Below are 21,543 nucleotides of genomic sequence, written 5' to 3' on the forward strand. Positions count from 1 at the left end.
TGCCTACATAGGTTTTATCATCACCAGGGACATAAAATTTTATTTTTCTATTTCCTGTTTCCTTTTGTAGCTGTATTATTCTCCAGAACCATGAGGTACTTATTGATAATTTCTATAATTTCAAACTCATTTTTTACGCATTGGTCTCAGGTCAGTTTTCACTTTTTTTTGCCTACAAGTTATATCCCTTTATGTTCACTCACAGTGAAAAGAAGGAAGACCTTTATGCATCCAGAACAGGAGTTATCAGCCTGAGCATTTGAGAGCCCAAACTAAAAGTGACAGACAGCATTTGACTTAGTTCTCCCCTCTGGAGGAAATACTCTTAACCTCAAACATGTAGGCAACAGAAGCTGGGTCTGACAGCATCTCACTCTCCATCTAACAATTTTCAGTGGTTTCTTGTAGTGCAGAATCCTACTTTTCTCAATATTTTGCTTTCTTGCAGGACTTCTGCATTCTCCTCAGCCTTCATGCCCCCATGCCCTGCCTGCAAGTGTTTGGGGAACACCTCCATCCCCTAGCTGGCTGTGTGGCCCCAAGGGATGGCACAGTCTCCTCTTCCTCTACAGGTTTCCTCAGACCAGGAGGGGAGCCATCAGGATGAAGAGCCGCCTTCCACCCTGCTGCCCTTTCTTTCAGGCCTTTTCACAGAAACATGTTAACACACAATATGCAAGAAAGCATTTTAAACAGCTGTGTCACCCATTTAAGCCAGAGTTTCCTAGATGGAGTTTTCCCTGGCCAGTGTGAAGTGCACTGAAAGGGCTGTGGTGACAGCTGGCTACCAGGAGGCATTACCTACTGCATCAGTAGAATTTCCAGACCCATGAGACATGGGTGCAGTTTCAGCCCTGCAACCTCTGAAATGAACAAACAAAACTTCTTCTCATGTTCAGCCAGAGGTCTGCCCAAGGGGCCAAGAAAGCCATGACTTGCATCCCAGACTATATAAAAAATAGTGTGGCCAGCAGGACCAAGGAAATGTTTGTCCTTCTGCACTCAGCACTGCTGCTCAAGTCGTGGGTCTAGTTCTGAGCTCCTCATCACAAAAAAGAAATTGAGGTGCTGGAGCATGTCCAGAGATGGGCAGTGAAGCTGGTACAGGGTCTAGAGAATAAGTTGATATATATGAATATATGAAGAGAATCTGAGGGAGCTGGGGGTGTATAGCCTGGTGAAAGGGAGGCTCAAGGAACCTTATTGCTCTCTACAACTGCCTGAAAGGAGGGTGTAGCCACATGGGGTCAGTCTCATCTCCCAGGCAGCCAGTGACAGGACAAGAGGATGGCCTCAAGCTGTGCCAGGGGAGGTTCATGCTGGACATCAGGAAGAATTTTTTCACTGAAAGGGAGGTTAAGCATTGGAATGGGATCTTCAGGGAGGTGAGGGAATCACCATCCCTGGAAGTGTTCAAGAAACAACTGGATATGGCTCTCAGTGCTTTGGTTTAGGTGACGTGGTGGTGTTTGGTCAAAGGTTGGACTTGATGATCCTGGAGATCTTTTCCAACCTTAATGATTTTATGATTCTCAGGGGGCATGGCAGGCTGTGAAGTGCCCTGAGCTTTCCCTATCAAACCCTTTCTGCTTTTTTTCCAGTGAGTGGGAGAAAGAAGGTGACAAGAGCCTTTCCTACAATGAAAGGCATTACCCTGCTTTAGAAATCCCTGGTGCCATTAGGAATCATTTTTCAGACGAGGACTATCAAGATGGCAAGGGAGCTGATAGCCAGTGGTGAGTGGGGAACAATGATGTTTCTGGCTCCTTGGTGCCTGCAGCACTGTGCAGGGAGCCCAGCTTGTCCTGGCCCAGCAGAGGGCAATCCCAGTAAACAGGAATCACTGCTGTTGCTGGGGTTCAGTTTCACTGCATAAATGAAAGGTTGAAAAAATAATAGAGCCACAGCTACCCAGCTGCTTGTGCCTCCCATGAACCCTGCCACTCAGCCTGTGAGTGAGAGTGAGATAGGAGCTGGGAGCATGGAATGTGAGGAAATGGCCCCATTTCTGCCAATTTTGGGTCAGCTTGTGACCTCAGGAACTCTGCCCCTTTCAAAGATTTGAGGGGATCAGGCCCTGCTGGAAAGAAGAATTCTGAAAAGCAGCCAAATTCTGCAGACATGTGTATATGGAAAGATCCAGGAAAAACCATGCTACACTTTGTTTATGCCTCTCTTTTTTTGTACACTTCACTTGTACAACGTCAGAAGTTTTCTAGGCCTGCCTGGAAGAAGATTTGCAAGTAAAAGAAAATCAGAGCAGCTTAGTAGTCAGACAGTTTCTGGGTGCTTATTTCTGCTAATAAATGAAGTGACTCACTTCTAAGCCTCTGAGTACACTGAGTTTACTTTCCCACGCACTGGCATCAGCAAACATTTTCACCATAAAGCATATTTAGCTAGTCATAAGCTTTTTTGCCTATAATTTGATGCAATGTGCACAAACCCCTGCTCATCTACATAGGTACTTGTTTGTTATTCTAGGCAGTTGATTAGCACTTAAAACCAGAGACACCACAGAAATCATGCAATACCAGGAGTCACTATATCACTTTTCTATATAGAAGGGAACTATAATTGTTCTTAGCAGTATAAACATACACGAGAGAGATCACAGAAAAACCACATACCTATTTGAGGTAATGTTGCAAGAAGGCTTTTCATGTTCCCTCCATCAGCAGCACTGCTCAGTGAATGACCTACAACAGTTGCACTTCAGTAGACAGACCTGGCAGAGACAGTCATGGATGAATGCTGTGAGGTCTGCAGTTTCTGGGCCAGCCAAAGGTGATGAGCACAGCACAGACTTGTGCACTGCTCCTTAAAAGCTGCTGCAGGAAAGCAGGCTGGACAGGGCAGAGATAATTCCAGGAAGCACCATTAAGTGGAGATCCGTAGCATTTGGAGAGGGGTCTCTTCTAGGGCCACCTCTTGTTCCATGGGAGGAGGAAGAAATCGCCTGGGATGTCTTGTGACTTTCATCCAGGCTGTCATTTATCCCACACTACCACGGGGTTCAGAGTAAATGGCCTTTGAGGTATACACGGCCTTTGATATACATCTTCGGATATTTTCTCTCTGACTTTTAGTCACAGGATAAGATCCACAAAATCCCTCAACTAAGGAATACAATTGCTGAACTCATCTCTCCTTCCCATCTTTGGAGAAAATCTCCAAAATAAAATGCAAGTCTTCAAGTAATGATTTACCCTAACTCTCAAAAAAAAAAAAATTATGTATATATATAAATATATAATGAATAAATAAAATATATAATAAGAAATTAAATAAATAAATAAATAAATAAATTGTACTTAGAGAAATTCTTTATATATATATATACACACATATATATATATTTATATATATAATGTATGTATTCCATACCATTTTCCTAAGCATCCTGATGCACCATGTCTTATCTATGCTCATCAATGCACAGTCAATTCAAATGTTAATGAGATTTAAGAATTGTTTAAAACTTGGCTGGCTCATTCAGCAATACTCCTTCATTTCATAGTCAGCCTAATGTGGGTTTGAAAATCATATCAAATCATCAAGCTCATGTCATAAACCCTAGAGAGAAGGAAATAATCACTAGAGAACCAATTTGATATCAGCTGGCTATTGAATTAATTAGTAGAACAAGAAAGAGGAGTTTAAAATTTCTACTAGAAAAAATTTCTACAGAAATCAATATCAGTAATGCATTAGATCATAAAAAGAAGCTTGGTTTTATGAACCCTGCACTGCATGTTTCATTTGAAAACTTCTTCAAAACATTTTTTCAAGCAATTAAACAAATATTTTTGCTTCATGTCACAGCATGTCATTAGGAAAAACAAAGAAAAGTCTAATGCTGTCAATGATACAATGAAATGTCTGCATCATTTTGAAATATGAATATAATACAAGCATTCCCTTTCAAACAATTTTAGTTAGGCCCTGAGTATGCCATTTTGCTGACTGCAGTGACTTTTGCTGAGGATTTTGAAATCAGCAAGAAAATATTTTGGCTACATATATAGGCATGGAAATATGTACTAACATTTTGGTAGTTTCTATCATTTCTACTGAAAGAACAAGGAAGGAAAATACTGTCATTTTCTCATTTGAAGGAAAGGGATGGAAAGAACAGACCAGAAGAGACCAGACACAGACAGATTATTGAAGTGTGATGATAAGATGGCTCACTGATATTAAGAGAATTGCAGAGATGGATAAATTCTACTGTCACATTTAAAAATCAGATATTAGAATTATAATTGTGTAAATGAATTGATGTTGTTCTGATACTAATGCAAAAGTGAGGACATAAATAAGCCCCCACCATTTTGAGTCAATCTGTTGTCTTTTTTCAGACTAATGTTTTGGGTTTTTTTTTTAATTGTACAAATGTACTGGGTTGCAGCCAGCCATTATATATTCACAGAACTGACAACTGGCACCTGCCTGCCCCTCTCTCACGTGGAATTTCCCATTCCCCAGGCCAGTGTACTCACTATGCTCTTTTTTTCTGATGTGCCCCCAGATCCTTCATATCAACCACAGTGGAGCATGTGACAGTGGTCCATGTCATGCCAGGCCAGAAGAAGCCCCTTGCCACCAAGTCCTGTGTGTCTTGTGCAATAGAGAGGTCTGCTGGATGTGCTGACCCTGGAGATGTGCTGTGTCTGAGGCTGTGCCCGTGGAGATCAGCTGCTTCACAACACATGGACATCTGAGGCTGAGGGGTTGGCCCTGAAGTGTTTCATCTTATTGTACAAAATACACTTTAGAAGAAAAAGATTGAATCTGCATTTATGCCTGCCTTTGATTTCTCAATTTTCCACTCTGTAAGTCCTGGACAGACAGCCCTGCAGCAAGTATGGCCTGCAGCAATAACCCACATTGTTGACAAAGTGTGTGAGATGTGACAGATCACAGAAAAAGTCAACGTATGGACTGTGGTAATAATCTGCTACTGAGAATATCTACTCCTGGCATTTGCAATTTAAAGATATCCTGGCTTCTGGGAGCTTTTCTCTTTACACTCTTGAGTGTCCTCTCCTTCCACACACTTTGGTCATTACTCTCTATTTTGTCCTCTTCCTCTGAGCTGTCAAAGTCCCTTCAAACAAAGAAACATTATCAAAAGTTCCTCCAAGGGATTCAGCTCAGGAGAATTCAGTCCCTTTTTTCTAGGACAGAGCATGTCAGTCCCAGCATTTCCATCCTCCTCTCTGGTCATCTTTTAAACTTTGCTCCTCTTCATGTAATGTCTATTGGGGTTACTGGTGCTGAGAGGGTGATCATTAAACTTTAATTTCCAATTATGACCGGCTCTGGTATGTGTACATCTCCTCAAAATCCCAGCAAATCAGATCCTCCACCCCAGTTCAGCTAGGGACACACCCAATGGAGAGTGTGCACACCTCCTCCACATGGGCTAGCTCTGCCCTTAGGGCAGTGACCAGATTGGCCACAGACTCCTGACACAGTTCAGGTGGTCTGTACTGTACCAGGGAGATACCCAGAGTCAAGAAGGAAAGGTCCAAACCTCATGAAGATGACTGCTCAGAAAGGACAATGCAAACAACACAGCAATGGTGAGTTTGGACCATTGTAGGGAGAAAGGAGGGGCAAAAAACAGGTAAGTGAAATGGCATGAGTGAAAACACTGATTTTCCCATGGAGTATGGAAATGTCATGGTCCAGATAAAAGTTAGAAATAGTAATTAAAAAATAATCTGGGAAGCAGCTTTGTGCAGAGTGAGAGGTTCCAATGCTTTGCATCGGGTGATGATGTCACTCTTGTTATGAACATCTTTTTTCATTGCAAGGAAACACTGAGTATTTCATACTGCCACTAAGCCTGAGAACAGTTATTGCAGTACACTTGAACAAGCATGGAAACATTTAGGCAGAAACTTCTGTTAGTTTTATACAGTCAAATACTTAAAGTCTCTGCTAGAAGCTGGTTGACTCCCTGGTTTTCACACAGGGCTTACCCACAGGCAGTGAATCAGGCTCAGTGTTTTGCAGTTGCATTCTACCTTTGAACTTGGTAATTCTCTCATCTCTTAATCTCCTTTTCTGTAGGAACTGGCAGCCTGCCTGGCTTTATGCAGAAGCTCAGGCAATGATTTTGCATTTTTTGTGTGTGTGGCTTTTTTTTTTTTTCATTTTTAGGGCACTGCTCAATCTTGAGTTTTGGATCTCCCTACTGATGTTCAGTTGCAATGACAGACAGATACAGGGAAGAAAACAAGTTACAGTCAGTCCAGTCTGTCTCACAGACAGATGCAGTTATTCCCCAGATTCCTATGAATTGTATGATTTCTCTGATTGGCATTTGGGAAAAACAACAGTGACAGCTATGTGTCACAGCTATCTATTGTGGCATGAGGAACAGTTATTTCCAAGGATCACAGCTGATCCCTGGGACATTGCATACAAGATTCAAGGTATCTGTCTTCTGATTAGATATTGTGCTCTGCTTCCTCCTGCACAGAAGGCAGACACAGGTCAGATTTGTCCATCTCACATTTGGGCTGTCCTTCAGGTTCTCACTCCGTATTATAGCATAAGTCTTTGGTGGCAGGTTTTTAAGTGTATATTTTGAGATGTAAGAGAAAATCTGGAGCATCTGAGAGTTAAATCAGAATTGAGATCTTCATTACTGGGGGCACCAGTTTTTGAACACTAAAGCCATGGGTTTTGTTAAGGAAGTCCATTTTTTTTTCCTTAGACATCTGGGCTCATAATACTTTCCCCAGACTATTAAAAAAGAGGAAGAAATCTTTTCTCATTCTTACATGGTGGCCTCTGAAGGACTTTGGCACATTGCTGCTGGATAAAGTCTGTCTGCTTCCTGAAATACATCCTGACTCTGATGTGGTTCCTGATTTCATCCATCCAGTGAGGTACCTACCTGATCCTCTTCCAAGCAGTGCAGAGGAGAATTTTCAAGGGCATGAAGAACATCTACATCACTCCTGCAGCATCACATGAAGTACACTCTTAACAGAAATACTGTGGATGAAAATGGCATTGACTGTATGATGACAACAGTGCTTTTGACCTTGGGATTTACATTCCTGGTCTTTAACATTCCTTTTTATCCTTTAAGGTGATAAAACTACAAAATCCTTCACTATTTTTTGTTTCTCTTTTTTAACAGAATCAGCCACACATCAATGGTGGGCATAAAAGACATCTAAGGAACTGAAACATCAGTCTCATTTTTTTATTGCTAACTTCATTATATGAGTTATAATCAACAGCTTGAGGCATGGGGATGTACAGTGGAGAAATACAGAAGTTGCTTAGTAAGAATTAGGTTGGATCCTTGAACACTTGGAAACCTGGAATTTTCACTGTGATGGATGAAGATGTTGAACAAAACTAGCCCAGAACTGGTCCACACTTCTCCTCATCTTAAAAAGGGACTGTGAAACACTAGTGCTTGCTTCTTGCTCCTTGTTCAGCTTTCAATCTGTAAGAAGGCCTTCACTCCAATCCTTTCTTTAATCTTTTTGGGGACCAAACCCAGGCAATACAAACTGTCCAGATGCTGGGACTGACAGGTGGAAGCCTGTGCCCTGGTGTGGCTGGTTCTTCTAAAAAAATTGTGTCATGTGGTGATGCCTTTCATGCCAAGTGCCAGGTAACCCCAGCAGAGCGGGATAGTAAAAGCTGTTATTGCTGTGAAGATATGAAAGAGGGCCAGTGACACAACAGAGGAGACTCTCATTGAGAAGAAGGAAGCTTTAGCTGCCATCCAGAAAAGGAGAGAAATGGGCAAAGAAAACTGGGGCGCTGGAAGATGCAGCATATGAAATGAGTTGGAAAAGCAGCTGTCATCAGTTGCCAGTGACTGGTGTGCAGGTCCCAGTCAGCTGTGAGCATTGAGATGTCCAGTCAGCCTCTCTGGGACTGTCTGAGGAGCCCATAAGGACCAGTAGATCAGCAAGATTTATGCACTCTGTAATAAACAAAAATAGCTATTAAGAACATTTTTCCTTTGAAATTTTCAAACCCTTAATGCTGTGTCAGCTGCAATGGGACATCACCTTCAGATTGAGACACATCCTACCAACAAAGCAAACAATCTTCCAAAATCCCTAACTCCAGATATTAATCTTTGATGATTTTTTTTTGGCTATGCTAATTGCAGCCAACATAAAGCAGGTCATCAGTGAGAGATGGCCTGAATACCCTTTCTCTGAAAAGGGTAAGCAGAGATCCAGCCAAATAGAGTGATTTTTCTTGAAAGAATAAGATGTAGAAGAAGGCTGACATTGATAAGTCTTTATCACACACATCTGCATAGATTCATAAAATATGAAAAATGGTCAAAAAAGAAGTCAAAGGCAAAAGTCTATGAGATTCATTAATCAATGATAAGGAATGGAAGGATATAAGACAAATGAAAAAGCACAGAATAATGACTTTGACACTTTATCACATAAGATTGGTATATTGTTTCATATTAGAGAAAAAAAAGAAAAAAAACAAAGAAAAGGTTCGTATTAGCACAGTTGACTCCTTCTTCATAAACTGTGAGGAGTGAAATAACTATTCCTACAAGAGAAAATGAGGCTGTTACTGGTGACTGGGTGGGAAAGCTCTCAGCATGTGCAGATTTCATCAGTGATGTAATAGCCAAGAAAGAAAGATACAGAAATACGTAACTATTGTTCTGTAGTTTCTATAGCGTAATTGTTGCCAGCCTAGAGAGAACATTGAAATTATGTGTGGCTCAAAAGATGGGTATTTCAAGAAAAAATATTAGTCAAGGCTTTGAAAAGTTGTGTGAGAGAAATAAAATGATCAAAAGATGTGTGTTAGAATACTCCTACACCTGTGAAGAAGTCTTGAATGGATTGGTACTTCTGCCCAGATGGCAGATTGCAAATGAAATTATGTGTTTTAAAGGTAGAAAGAGATCACCAGTCCTTTGGTTATGACTTCTTGCATAATGTAGCTGCAGACTTTCATTCAAGAGAATGTTTTCAGAAAAACTAGTATTCTTAAGATTTCAAAATATTGAGAAACCACTACCTTTCTTTTCCATTAATTATTATTCTATTCCATTGAATCATTAACTGGCACATACCATGAAGGACACATACAACATAAGAAGGACATGGATCTACTGGAACAAGTCCAGAGAAGGGCCACAAAGGTGATCAGAGGCTGGGAGAGCCTCTCCTATGAGGAGGAGCTGAGATAGTTTGGGATGTTGGAGTCTGGAGAGGAGAATGGTCCCAGGATATCACAGAGCAGCCTGCAAGTACCTGGGGGGCTGTAAGGAAGATGGAGAGGGACCTTTTACAAGGGCATGTAGTGACAGGGCAATGAGAAATGGCTTTAAACTGAAGGACAGTAGGTTTAGATTAGATATGAGGAAGAAATTCTGTAATGTAATGGTGGGGAACCACTGGACCAGGCTGTGGATGCTCCATCCCTGGAAGTGTTCAAGGCCAGGTTTGATGAGGCTTTGTCAACCTGGTCTAGTGGGAAGTGTCTCTGATTGGTGCAGGGGGCTGAGTTAGGTAATCTATGAGGTCTTTTCCAACACAAACCATTCTATGGCTCTTATCAAGTTGACATTGTCCAGTTCTAATTTCTCACTAATAGGTGGTATTGCCTTTGTGTAATATGACAGTTTGACTAAATACTGTTATTTCCTGAAAAAAAATGAGCTCATCCCCTCCAGATGCTTACTGACAGTAGGCAAGTCATAGTCAGTGGTATGTAAAAGTTAACAAAAACATTTCTAAAATATTACTGTTCCATATTGTTGTATTTGATAACTGAGTTGACAGTGTTCAGTTCTTTCAGATAAAATAGCTTTTCTCTCTTACTTCTTCTTTTTCTCTTATGTAAGTTCTCTCTTGGCCTCCTATCCAGACTTTCGTTATAGAAAAAAAAAGAAAAAACAGACCAAAACCAGTTTATTAGTGCATCATCTTGTCAATATATGGTGAAAATTGCCTTTTGTCAACATGTGACATTTCTCTCTCAGTATGTAACAGTACACCAGCAAAACTTTCCTATCTAGGATGTATGTTATGAGTACACTTTCAATGCAGAGAGGGTAAAGAGAGGGATGTCTAAAGTGAAGTAAACTAGGTTTCTAGATCTCTAATACTACTCTTTTTGCTTTTTCTGGAAACATCTCCTCAGCAGCTTGTCGCATCCATTAGAGTTGCAAGCAAACAAGTTAGCAAACATCTTTGCTCACTTCTTACCTTCTCTGACTCTTTAGAAACATGAACTACAGAAATATATTGTATTATATTATATCACATTACTCTGTACCAACCTTCTCTGCCTGCCCTGTCTTGCACAGGGCACAAGTGACATGCCTCTGAAATACACCTGCCCTGCTATCACACCCTCCCATTGATTCTCAAATGCTGAAACACGCCTTCCTTCACAGCCAGTGCCATCCTTCTCCTTCTCTCTTCCTCCTCCATCTCCCTCTGCCCTGCACCACAGCTAAGTCTGGCCCCAGCCCCTTCACACCTTGGTCCCTGAAATTCTGAAATTGCTCTTGAAACTACAGGCTCTGGAGAAATTTAGTCAGTTAATAACAGTACCTACATAACTAAGTGGATTAAAGTTATATCTTATTCCTATTAATGTCTTATTTATATTTGAAAAATACCCAGACCAATCAGAAAAGAAAACCTGCCAGTGATATGGCCTTTGCTGGCAAGGCCGTTCCTCTGCATATCCTCAGAGATTGAAGGCAATTCCATAGAGGGGGAGTTCAGACAAATCCTATCCCTCAAACACAAATCACCTCGAAGGTCTAAATACTAAAGAGATTTCTTTAGAAGACAGTCTCAGAATGAATCTCAGAATACATAAGGAAGACCTTTCAAAAAGTGTATTAGAAGGAAAATATCTGTATTTGGATTACAGGTTAAGAACACAGTTTATTATTCAGTGTAATTTAATTGCTTTGTTACTAGGGGACACCCAGTCATAAAAAATGCCCCAAAGCAGCTCTTTAAAGGGGAAAGTATAAACATGATCATGCAGCTGAACTCTTCCATTTGCTGCTGGATGCCCAGATACTGGAAAAGGGAACCACAAACCCTACTAGACACACAAGCCCCTTCTGCTAGAGGAAAGCCCTTGTTTATGTAAATACCCCTTTCTAGCAATTTGGAAGCAGCTGCTAACCACAAGTGTTTTAATTGCCACCACGCTATTTCAATTACTAATTTTTGAATTGTTCCCATCTCTCTGTGGACGTGTTGTAAATTATTATAATTTGTTATGATGGACAGCATTAGAATGGCATCCATTAGCACTTCTATAGATGAAAGACCCTCATAATGTCTATTAGCAGCCCTTGCAGGTGATGACAATGATGGAGGGGAGGTACACCATCCTACAGCTACTGTGAGCAGTAATTCAGCTGCTGAGTTCTGAATAATTACTTCTTTTTTAATTTGACTGGGTTTTTTCCCCTTTTGTTTCTCTCTCTTCCAGACATAAATATTGAAATGTGTAAGTAAACTCAGTCATCCTAAAATTCCAGTAGAAATATTCTTCAGTATTTTACTACATTCAAAATTATTTTAAAATCAAGCATTTTACAGACAATGAACTCCTCATATACTTAATGCTAATTTTTGACAATTTGCTTTGAATATTGAAAGAGAGCAAGGTAGAATTCTAAAAGGTAGCTGGAGGCCTATTACACAGTGGGTGACAACACAGAGTGGCATAGGAGAGAGACAGCTTCTCTGCAACCTTAGTGACCCCTGCAAGCTGTAAAAATCAATAAGAGAATCCAACCAATTAAGGGGTACTGAGAAGTTTACAGAGGCTGAAAATGGAACTGAGGGATACAGCCATTGATTTATTGTCATAGTGTGTTCCCAAAGAATAGATTTATAATTCCATTGTTTGCCACTGGATTCTTTTTCTTCTTTAAAGTAATGAAATACCAGGCCCTCTTCTGATGCAGGTGCATTAGGTAATTATCCTTGTGAAAGGTGTTGTTGTCCTCCTTGCTCTTTAAAATACTTGAAGATTCACTTAGACAAAAAAAAGACTAGAAATGGCATATGGCTCAGTAGATGAGAGCATCATTCTCACTCCATTTCTGTGTGGGTGGAGGAAACATAAATGCTTTTTAAGAAAAAAAAATTGCAAGAAATGGGTTTCCTGCTATCACTCCTTTGCTAGTGATAAATACTTTAGAGAGTATTCTCCTGAAAATTGTTATGGTCTTGGATCCATGCAGAGGGCGGCACCAAACCTTGTTACTTCCATGACATGTCTGTTCTCCTAATGACCCAGCAAGTGTCCCACCTTGTCCCTCAGCTGCTCTGTGCTCCTGCTCCCTCACAAGACTCCTTTTTCCTTCTCTGTACCCAAGCAAGATGGTTTCACTCTGAACCAAAGGGAACATCCTGCAGCAAAGCAGGTGTGAGGCTTCCAGGACTCTCTAATTACAGCAATACAGGACCAGTGACTCACTGCAGGTGTACTGGTCCAGGGCACTGGCTGGCTGATGCTCATTGCAGTAGCACTGGGGCAGGGCTTCCCCTTCTCTGTGTGTTTGGCTTCACACTGCAGAGATCTGACTGCTTCCATTTTGATGGTAAATAGATACACACTTGAATGAAGAGGTCCTTCCCTTGGTGTCACAGCTGTGCTATGCAGGAGTGATGGATGCTTGCAATCAAGGTACTGCTGCCAGTACACAAGGCAGCGGCCTCAGTTTGCTTTGAAATACATCCATATTCTGGGGAAATGTTCCAGAATTATCTTGTGTTTCAACCTCTCTGGCATCCCTCCTGGCTGCCCTTTCTCATTTCTTGGACAATGGAATTCTTCAGCCCAGCACAGGTACTTTCCTTAGATGGGAATTTGTGTGCAGCCCTCCTTGTATCTCCAAACTTGAAGATGCTATGGGATACGACTGAGTAATTCAGGATCACTTTGGTAAATGGATGGCTCCATTGTTTGCAAAAATATCTTTCTCCACTTTGTATTTCATTAGAAATATCTAGTTCTACCAAAGAGGCAAGACACAACTGCGTGATCCGTGTCTTACTGCCCTCTTTACTCTGGCATACGATCAGGGGACTCTGAACCTACACCAAAGAGCAATTTCTACTGTGAATTTTTTCAGTTTCTTCTGCTGCCCTGCCCATGTCCTTTTCCTTCCCAAACAAAATCTATTTGTGGAATGCAAATTCTCTGTCTTGCTAACACAAGCACAGGGTGCATCTAGAATGAAACACAACATAGCTCACAATCTGAGTACAGGCAAATTTAATTATTTAATCCTTCTTTAAGGGAGAGAGGCTATGAAGGTATTGAAGAATCAACAGAATGAGGATAAAGGTAAGGCTGGGTCTGAGAATGAGGAAAGAGGAGCAGTGAAAGCTCCTTCGCACACCTGCTCTGCTGCTGCTGCTATGTGGAAGAGAGCAGTAAGTGCTTCTGGGAAAATATATCCAGATCATTTGAAGGTAACTGCTTCTCTTCTGGTCTTGACATCTTCCTTCCTCAAAGCCAGCAGTTGCCATGCAGGGCTGTAGGGCTCAGCACAGTCAGAGCAGGCAGCAGGGCCATGGCTGGGTGACAGCCTCACACCAACGCAGGCAATTGATCACCTTGTCTTTGTGGGTCCTGAAGGTTGCTCCTAAGGACACAGAAAGTTCACAAAATCAAACTGGAACTTGTGTATGTGGAGATATCACCCGACTTAATACAGTTTTCTCTAAAAATCAATCTGAGCTGCTTGCAGACCCTTAAATTTTTCAAAATACATGCAAATTCTGTAGAAATCACTTTAAATTACTTTGGTTATATATATGATGGAAAGCAGTGAAGATTACTTAGTTAATCTTTGCAAACACTTTAAAGATAAAAATGTCAATTATATGGTACTAGTAGCAAAAAATACACCCTTATGTAAATCATTTCAGTAGAGATACCTGCACTTCAGTGAAAGCTGAGTAAGTAAAGGGGAGGGAGCACTGTTGGATGAATTGCTATCAATTGCTCTCCACTGCTTTGCATTTACAGTCAGCTGAGCTTTGTTTATTCATCTGTTTGCTGATTTAACTATGTGACTCCTCCAAAGCCAGGCATCATCACAATAAAATTCTGATGCATTTCCCTGACAAACTTATCCTTAAATTGCTTCTTTATCATATACTGAAATATAACCATGCAGAGTCAGTTCACTGATCCCAGTGACACTGAGGAGTTTCAGCCTTGCTAGCAGCTAAGTGGCACTAATGTTATACTGAATTTGGGAAACAACTTATTTGCATGGAAGAGCTCATTGCTCAGCTATAGTTTGTAGTCTGTGGAAATTCAGCAGCATCTACTGGATGTAGAGGCCCATGAGCTTTGTATTTTTTAAATTTTTTAAATTTTTCACTAAAGAGCTAAAATAGTTGCCATATACCAAGTGGTTTCACAAAGCCTTTGTCCAGCATTGGCATAATCCTGTTTATAAAAAGAAAAATGTATTTGGTCTTTTGTAACATACAAATGAACAGAAAAAAGTAAAGTATGCCACATTCTCCCAAACACACAAAAAGGATTAAAACCACCTCTTGAAATACAAATATTTTACAAAAAATGGGGCTACTTCTTGTTAAACCAGTTCAGGGCTATGACTTAGCTCAGTAATATTATACAAAATGAGCAGGCATAGCATATTCCTGGTGATGAACTATTTAATTTTTTTGCTAGATACTAATAATGGTATACATTTTTCCAATTAAAATGATAATAGCTAATAATTTAACACTGTCTTAACATGATTGATGCAATTTCACATTGGCTAATAATATTCTTCCATTTGTTTCTCACCTATTTCTGTGTTACCACTTAGTGTTAGTGAAGCGTGACCCTGCCAGATGTGCCTGCAGAACTGAAATGAATGCACAGCAGCAGTGAAAGCCTTGCAAGCCCTTCAACTAATTGACATTATTATGTGTACAGGAGGGGGAAGAGGAGAACAGCAGTTTGTTTCTTCACCAGACTTCCACTGCAAAGCCACAGTCATGCAATCCTGCCAAACTGAAATGCCTTTCTCAGGAGATATTCCCCCTGGTTTAGTGTGAACTTTTAAAGATTCAAATTCTTTATTGACAAGAGGATCTTAATCTTTACCATATTTACATGTCTTATTGGAATCCAAGCAATTGTCCTGGGTGGGATTATGCAATTTAACCTTATTTGGATACAAGTTTTGAACGGGCATAAGAACGACACTTTCCTCCTTCCACACACCCCTCCTCATTCAAAGACCACCTTATGGGAGAAAATGTCAAGACACAACATTTTTAAACTAGTAATAACATAGAATTGTCTAACTTATGGTTTGGTTTTTTTTAATCTCTTAGATACAGAGCTGGCCTTTACTTTACATTGCAAATACCTGTGGATGCTGATGCTAAAGTCCAGAGGGATTATTCACTTTAGGCAGCAGCTCCTCACAGAGGCAGCCCTCAGTTCCAAGGCTGAGATGGGTCTGAGTCCATGCCCATGTCTCAGAACTTTTTGGTAGCACCTGGGAAACAAATTTCTTTATTATATGTATTGCTTTGCTCCAGATCAACAATGCCTCAAGGATACCCCACTGGTGAACCAGCTGGGAAATTGTCTAGTCACCTGCAGAGATAACACATTGTCTTTTCTCTTGCTGTAGTGCTCAGGGAAAGGAGCTTAATCCTCAGACTACTTCCTTTCTCCTCAAAAACTTTCCGTGTTGCATGTGGCAGGGACAGCAAAGACCAGGAGTGCAGCAACAACCCATGTGCAAACATGGCTGGGGGCCATGGAGAGGATGAGTTGGATGAGGCATTGGTTGGACATGGATGGGGCAGCCTCAACAAGACAGTCCTGCAGCAATCCAGCATGAGCTGACTGCTGCACAGATGCAAAGATGAGCAGCTGAAGCTCAGCAAACTGAGCAGCTTTGAAATCAAACCTTTTTTTAAGTAGGGAGAGTAATAAGCTACGGAACAAATCTTTATATGTAAAGTGTCCTTGCTGCCACCACTTGAAAATATAAAATCTTGGGTTTCTTTTTGAAAAATATGCCCTGCTTCCTCCAGCTTTTGCAGGTGTTATGACTGGGTAGTTCAGACATTAATGATGGGAGGGATCCTTCTCCTTTGCAATGTACAACAGTGAACACAGCAGTCTCTGCCCTTATAATAGCCTGGCCTGTTAGTCCTGTGGCTCCTACTAGTTACATCTCAAAATACCTTCAGTCTCTCATCTAACATCATTTTCCTGACATGACGAATGAGTAGATAACTTCTCTCTTTGTTGGCAGGAAGAGTGGCACAACAGAAGCAGTGGGTGCTGAGGGCCAGATTTCCATGCTGCCCACAGTTGGTGGCCACTTTGGGCAGTCTCCAATTGACCAGGACTGATCAAAGCACCTGAGGTGTTCCTGCAGAGCCCAGCTTCTGCTCTGTTTCATCCTAAAGGGAGACACTGTGCAGGCTCCCAGATTACCCTGTATGATTACCCTGTATGATAGGTGCTGGTGATTTGCTTAAACTGCAGTCTCATGGTCAAACCACAGTGGTGATGTGGACGCAAGACCAAAAGCCTGGCACAGAAATGCCCCAGTCCAGGAGAAACCTTGACTCTGATGATAATCAACACTGGGTCCTCAAGAAGCAGGAAAAGTCACATCTTGTGATTCCCATGGCCAATAGTGTGACACTTTGATATGGACTTTGCCTTAATCAGTTTTGAGATGATAGCAGAATCTGGCTAATCTCTAGGACATATGGTTTAAGTCAGTTATGTAAAGAGAAAAATATTTACAACACTAGAAATGCTGAAACATATGGAATATTATTTCTAGCAACCTGAAAGAAAAAGTTGCTAAATAGCAGTTCTTGTCTTCTCTTTAGCAAGGCTATTCTTAGTCTTCATTTGTTTTCCAAATGACATTATTATTCAGTAAATAGAATATGAAGCCAAGGAATTGAAATTGCTCAGTTCCTGGCAAACTTTATTCTCATCTTGCTCAATAATCATGATTATAATGATTTTATTCATAAGTCACATTAAGTTTTTCCCTATGGTAAAATTAAATGCAATGGAAATTGAATGATCTGTTCCCTAAATGCAAAGCTAAAAGCAAGACTTCTTGCTCCTACATGAAGCAACTATATTTATGCTCTGGATAGTCAATGACTGAATCAGAAATAACTATTCTGATGAACACTGGCATTCAATTCTTCCTTTTCTTTTTGTTTCATAGCAGAAGAAAATGTCAGTCTAATAAATTAGAGCATTGATATCTCTATCTATGGAGACCCCAGAATGTCAGAAAGATTGATACTAAATGGCTGGATGCAGAGTTATCAATGCCATCTGGGAGATCAGAATCCAGAAGTCAAACATGACACTGAACAGATTGATTTGTGTCATGTTTTATTATAAAACATGTGCCAGCAGCTCTTTTCATTTCCATCAGACTGAAGGGGACCAACTTTAGGACTAAATTTGGTGTGAACATTTTGTTGAATTGGGGTCTCCTATAAAACCAAAGGCTGGACATAATTTGCTGAGATTTTGGTTTAGTAGAAAGTAATTTCTTACAATTGGAGAGAAACTCTGAAAGCCATGCACCCAAAGAAAGTACCTGGGGTCTGAGGTTAGCATGCAAAATGAAAGTTCACTATTGTCTACTATATTGACATGTGCCAGGACACCTTCTGAAGGAAGCAAGCTAACTGCATGAAAGCCACATAGTGTTTCCCATTGAAGTGAAGCAGTTGATTTTTGGAAGAGTAGGGCAAGCCGAGCACACTCACTTGGGGCTTGACACAATCCTAAACCTGGCAAAGGAGACAGAGAACAAGAAGTAGGAAAAGCTGCTATAACTTAAATAAAAAAACTTGCAGCCTTGGGAGATGAGTGACTGATGCACTTGCAAAAGGCATTGCAATGCTTTTATATTTGCTTGGCATCTCTGAAGGGTCACTCTTCCAGGTTTATACTTGTCACATACAGTAAACTGTGAGGATTTGAGGGAAGAAAACTTAATAAATCTGCTAAGGCTCTGTGAGTATAAAAGATTCTGTCATAACAGTGGCAGCATTTACCTGAGATATCAGCCTTATTCTGGAGAAATGCTGCCATAAAATGTATGGTTGTGAAGTTCAGCAGCTCACCAAACTTAAAACAAGTTTGATAATGGTTGACTATTGTATATTGCTTTAATTGAGTCTATGGCATGTCCATGACACAAGTCTTGGAGAACGAATGTCCCCACCAGCATTTTGAAAGCAAAATTAGTTAAATGCATGGGATCACCGAGTATAAAGAGGTGGTGTTGTCCTATCCAGGTGTTGTAGTTTAACCCCAGTCAGCAACCATGCCCACACAGCTGCTCACTCCCCCACCAGGGATTAGGGAGAGAATTGAGAGGGTAAAACCTACAAAACTCGGGGGTTAGCATAAAGACAGTTTAATAGGGAAAGCAAAAGCTGTGCACACAAAGAAAGCAAGGAATTAATTCACTTCTTCCCATGGGCAGGCAGGTATGCAGCCATCTGCAGGAGAACAGGGCCCCATCATGTGCAATGGTTACTTGGTAAGAAAAATGCCATAATTTCAAATATTCCCCTCTTTCTCCTTCTTCCTGACAGCTTTATATACTGAGCATGATGTCATGTGGTTTGGAGGTTAGTTTGGGTCACCTGTCCCAGCTGTATCTTCTTCCATCTTTCCATTCACCCCCAAATTCCTTGCCAGTATACCCATAGGACAAGCAGAAAAGGCCTTGCCTCTGTGTAAGCCCTGCTCAGCATAACAAACCCATCTCTCTATGATCAACTCTGTGTTCAGCACAAATCTAAAATACAGCTCTGTACCAGCTGCTGTGAAGAAAATTAACTCCACCCCATCCCAAACCAGCACACCAGGTTACCATAACACAATAATAAAAGTTTACTGGAGAGCAAAGCAATATAGCCAGACATGCTACATTGTGTCTGCCTCACAAAGGGTATTTTCTGGTGTATGCTGAATTTTCCTAAAGTTTTGCCACAGAGGTCCTTTTTAGGATTACCTTTTGACAGCTTGGGAAAATCAATGCCAATTTCCTTGGGTAGACTGAGACAGGGGTCTTATTAAGGCAGCAGAGGAGCACCACATCACCTGGCTCTCCTATCAGTGAACACAGTGGACAGAAGCAGCTCTGGCAAGGCAGATGTAGGCCAGCCCCATCTGAAATGTGTGGGGCTAAGGCCACACTTAAGCCCCAGGGACTGAAATGTGCAGGGCAGGCAAAAGGAAATGAGGGCCCAAAACCACACTGGGCACTGAGCAGTCCTCCAAACACAATAGCTTGGTTTGCTCAGGACTGTGTCTTTTGAGTACAAACCTAAGCAAATAATGACACCTACTTCTTTATTAATTTCTCTGTCTTGTTTAAAGTGCACTAGATACCAAGAATCCCTGCCTGTCTAGTTAATGCTGAACTTAGGGCCAAAGGAAAATGTGATCAGTGCTGAAAGAATATTCCCCCAAATAACAGAACTAATCCTGTAATTCAACAAGAGCACCATGGAAGCAGCACATGTAAAAGAAAAACAAGGCTTTTATTAACTTATTTTTATGTATGTGCATGCATATGTGTACATAGTATGTATAAATGATTATGTTTATTTACACCTGGCATGCCTGTCTAGTACCAGATATTCCCTTGCAGCAAAGAAGAGGTCCTCTTTTTTGCCATGAATTTACCTCTTGAACTACAGATGGAAGAACATTAAGATTTACAGAGCTATTACAACTGACATATTAAATTTCATGGGGATATGTATTTTTAATTGATAGCCATAAAAGCAGTGCAGTAAAGGTTATCTTGCAACTATATTTGGATATCACTTTCATAACATCACTTAATTCCTCTAGAAGATATCTTTAATCAAAGAAAACCTCTGCTGATATTATTACATATATTTTATCTGAAAGTGACCCTATTTTGTCTTGTTGTGACCTTCTCTAATGCATGATTCAACAAGAATGGGAACTCATTTACTTCCCACAGATCCTTTTACTTCATATATCCTGCGTAGATTTTCTATTCCCAAATAGACCAACACAAGAATATAAACACTGGCTATGATATACCAAAATCCCTGCTCAAAAAAGGGCTGGCATGTAATGGTGCAGCTGACTGCAAAATGTTAGAAAACTGTGACAGAAGGCTGACTTTTTTCCTTCTGTTTTTTGTAAAATAAAGACTTTGTGGGGGAAATGTGTCTTGACAGAAAACAAAAATAATGTTGTAGTGTCACTTACTACATATAACATCAAATTGTTTTCACCATTAAAAATAAAAGAAAATAAAGACTGTGCTTTTTAACTTGTAACTCTGTGTCATGTCTCTCCCCAGCTGCTGGTGAACAACCCACATTTTGCCATCAGCACAGTCTGTGCCTCTCTGCTATCAGGTATCTACAACCTGAATAAAGGTATTGTGAGAAACACCAATTAAAAAATCTCCCTAGGCTGTGTAAGAGCATCCATTTCAGGGAAGTATAACAGCTTGGAGGGTGGTTTGACTGGCAGTGCTTGTTGCTGTTTCAGTCTGTGTTTTCCCTCCTCCCATGTTAAAACACACTGTCTGTCCAGCTGTGTGTGGCTGTGGGGAGGCTGGGGCATACCAGGCTGCAGGGCTGTCTGTAAGGGGTGGCTGTGATGGTGCCTGTGGGGATGTCTACAAACATGACACCTTCTTCCTTTTTTCAACATGCCAGTTACCCTATTCATTAGATCACTTATCCAGTATCAACAATAAACAAGTGTGTGTTAAAACTGTATCCATATTGTTCATGGAAGCACAAGTGTTAGAAGCACTTTCAAAAATGAGAAAGGTGTGAAATGAGAGCCCTGGTAATGCTCATGTTGTTTTACCTTCAGTGCCCTTGCACAGCATGTGCCCCAACCCACCTGTGCTCCAGTCCCAGCTGGGAGACATCGCGCTGTGCCAGTGACACTTGGTTACAAACACATGGGCAAAAACATGAGTTTGCCAGCAAGCAAAGTAATGGAGCAAATATGGATGAAGAAAACTGCAACAACTTGAGAAGATCAGATAATTTCCACCCATCATCAAGAGATCTAGACATTGACATACATGTGTTGTGAATTTAGACACCCAAAAGTTCTTGGCTGTGGACTGGACCATGGGTCTTGTCACACTTGTCAAAGTAGTTCAGCTGCAAGGGAGGAAGAAAAGATGGCTCTGGCCTAAACATGTTCATTGGTTTCAAGGTACAAAAAAGAGAATTAGTGACCAGTTTTAACAGTAGAGGTGATTATGAGTGGGGTGAGTGGTGCAGCATAATCATAGACAACCTGGAAATGGAATGAGCAGGGAGGTGATGTGGTCTGCTGATGACACAGAGTTATGCAGAAAGAAAAAAACTAGGGCAGGTTATTAAGAGCAGCAGAAGAACCTAAATGATGTTGGACTGTGCAAAAAAAAAAAAAAAAGGAAATTAAGCTGAATTCAGATAAACA

At 40.8% G+C, this 21,543-nt stretch overlaps 1 long non-coding RNA gene across 1 annotated transcript in view; it reads right to left on the reverse strand.

The window, feature by feature from the left end:
- Positions 1–13,351: 13,351 nt before the first annotated feature.
- The window catches only part of LOC136563503 (uncharacterized), a 41,769-nt gene continuing 33,577 nt past the window's right edge, over positions 13,352–21,543 (reverse strand). Inside the window, exons 2-3 of the long non-coding RNA XR_010784630.1 lie at positions 15,419–15,550; positions 13,352–13,663 (exon numbers count right to left, since the gene is read on the reverse strand). This is a non-coding gene — a long non-coding RNA (uncharacterized lncRNA). The remainder of the gene's footprint in view (positions 13,664–15,418; positions 15,551–21,543) is intronic.

Source organism: Molothrus aeneus, chromosome 1 (assembly GCF_037042795.1).
Source record: "Molothrus aeneus isolate 106 chromosome 1, BPBGC_Maene_1.0, whole genome shotgun sequence".
NCBI lineage: Eukaryota > Metazoa > Chordata > Aves > Passeriformes > Icteridae > Molothrus > Molothrus aeneus.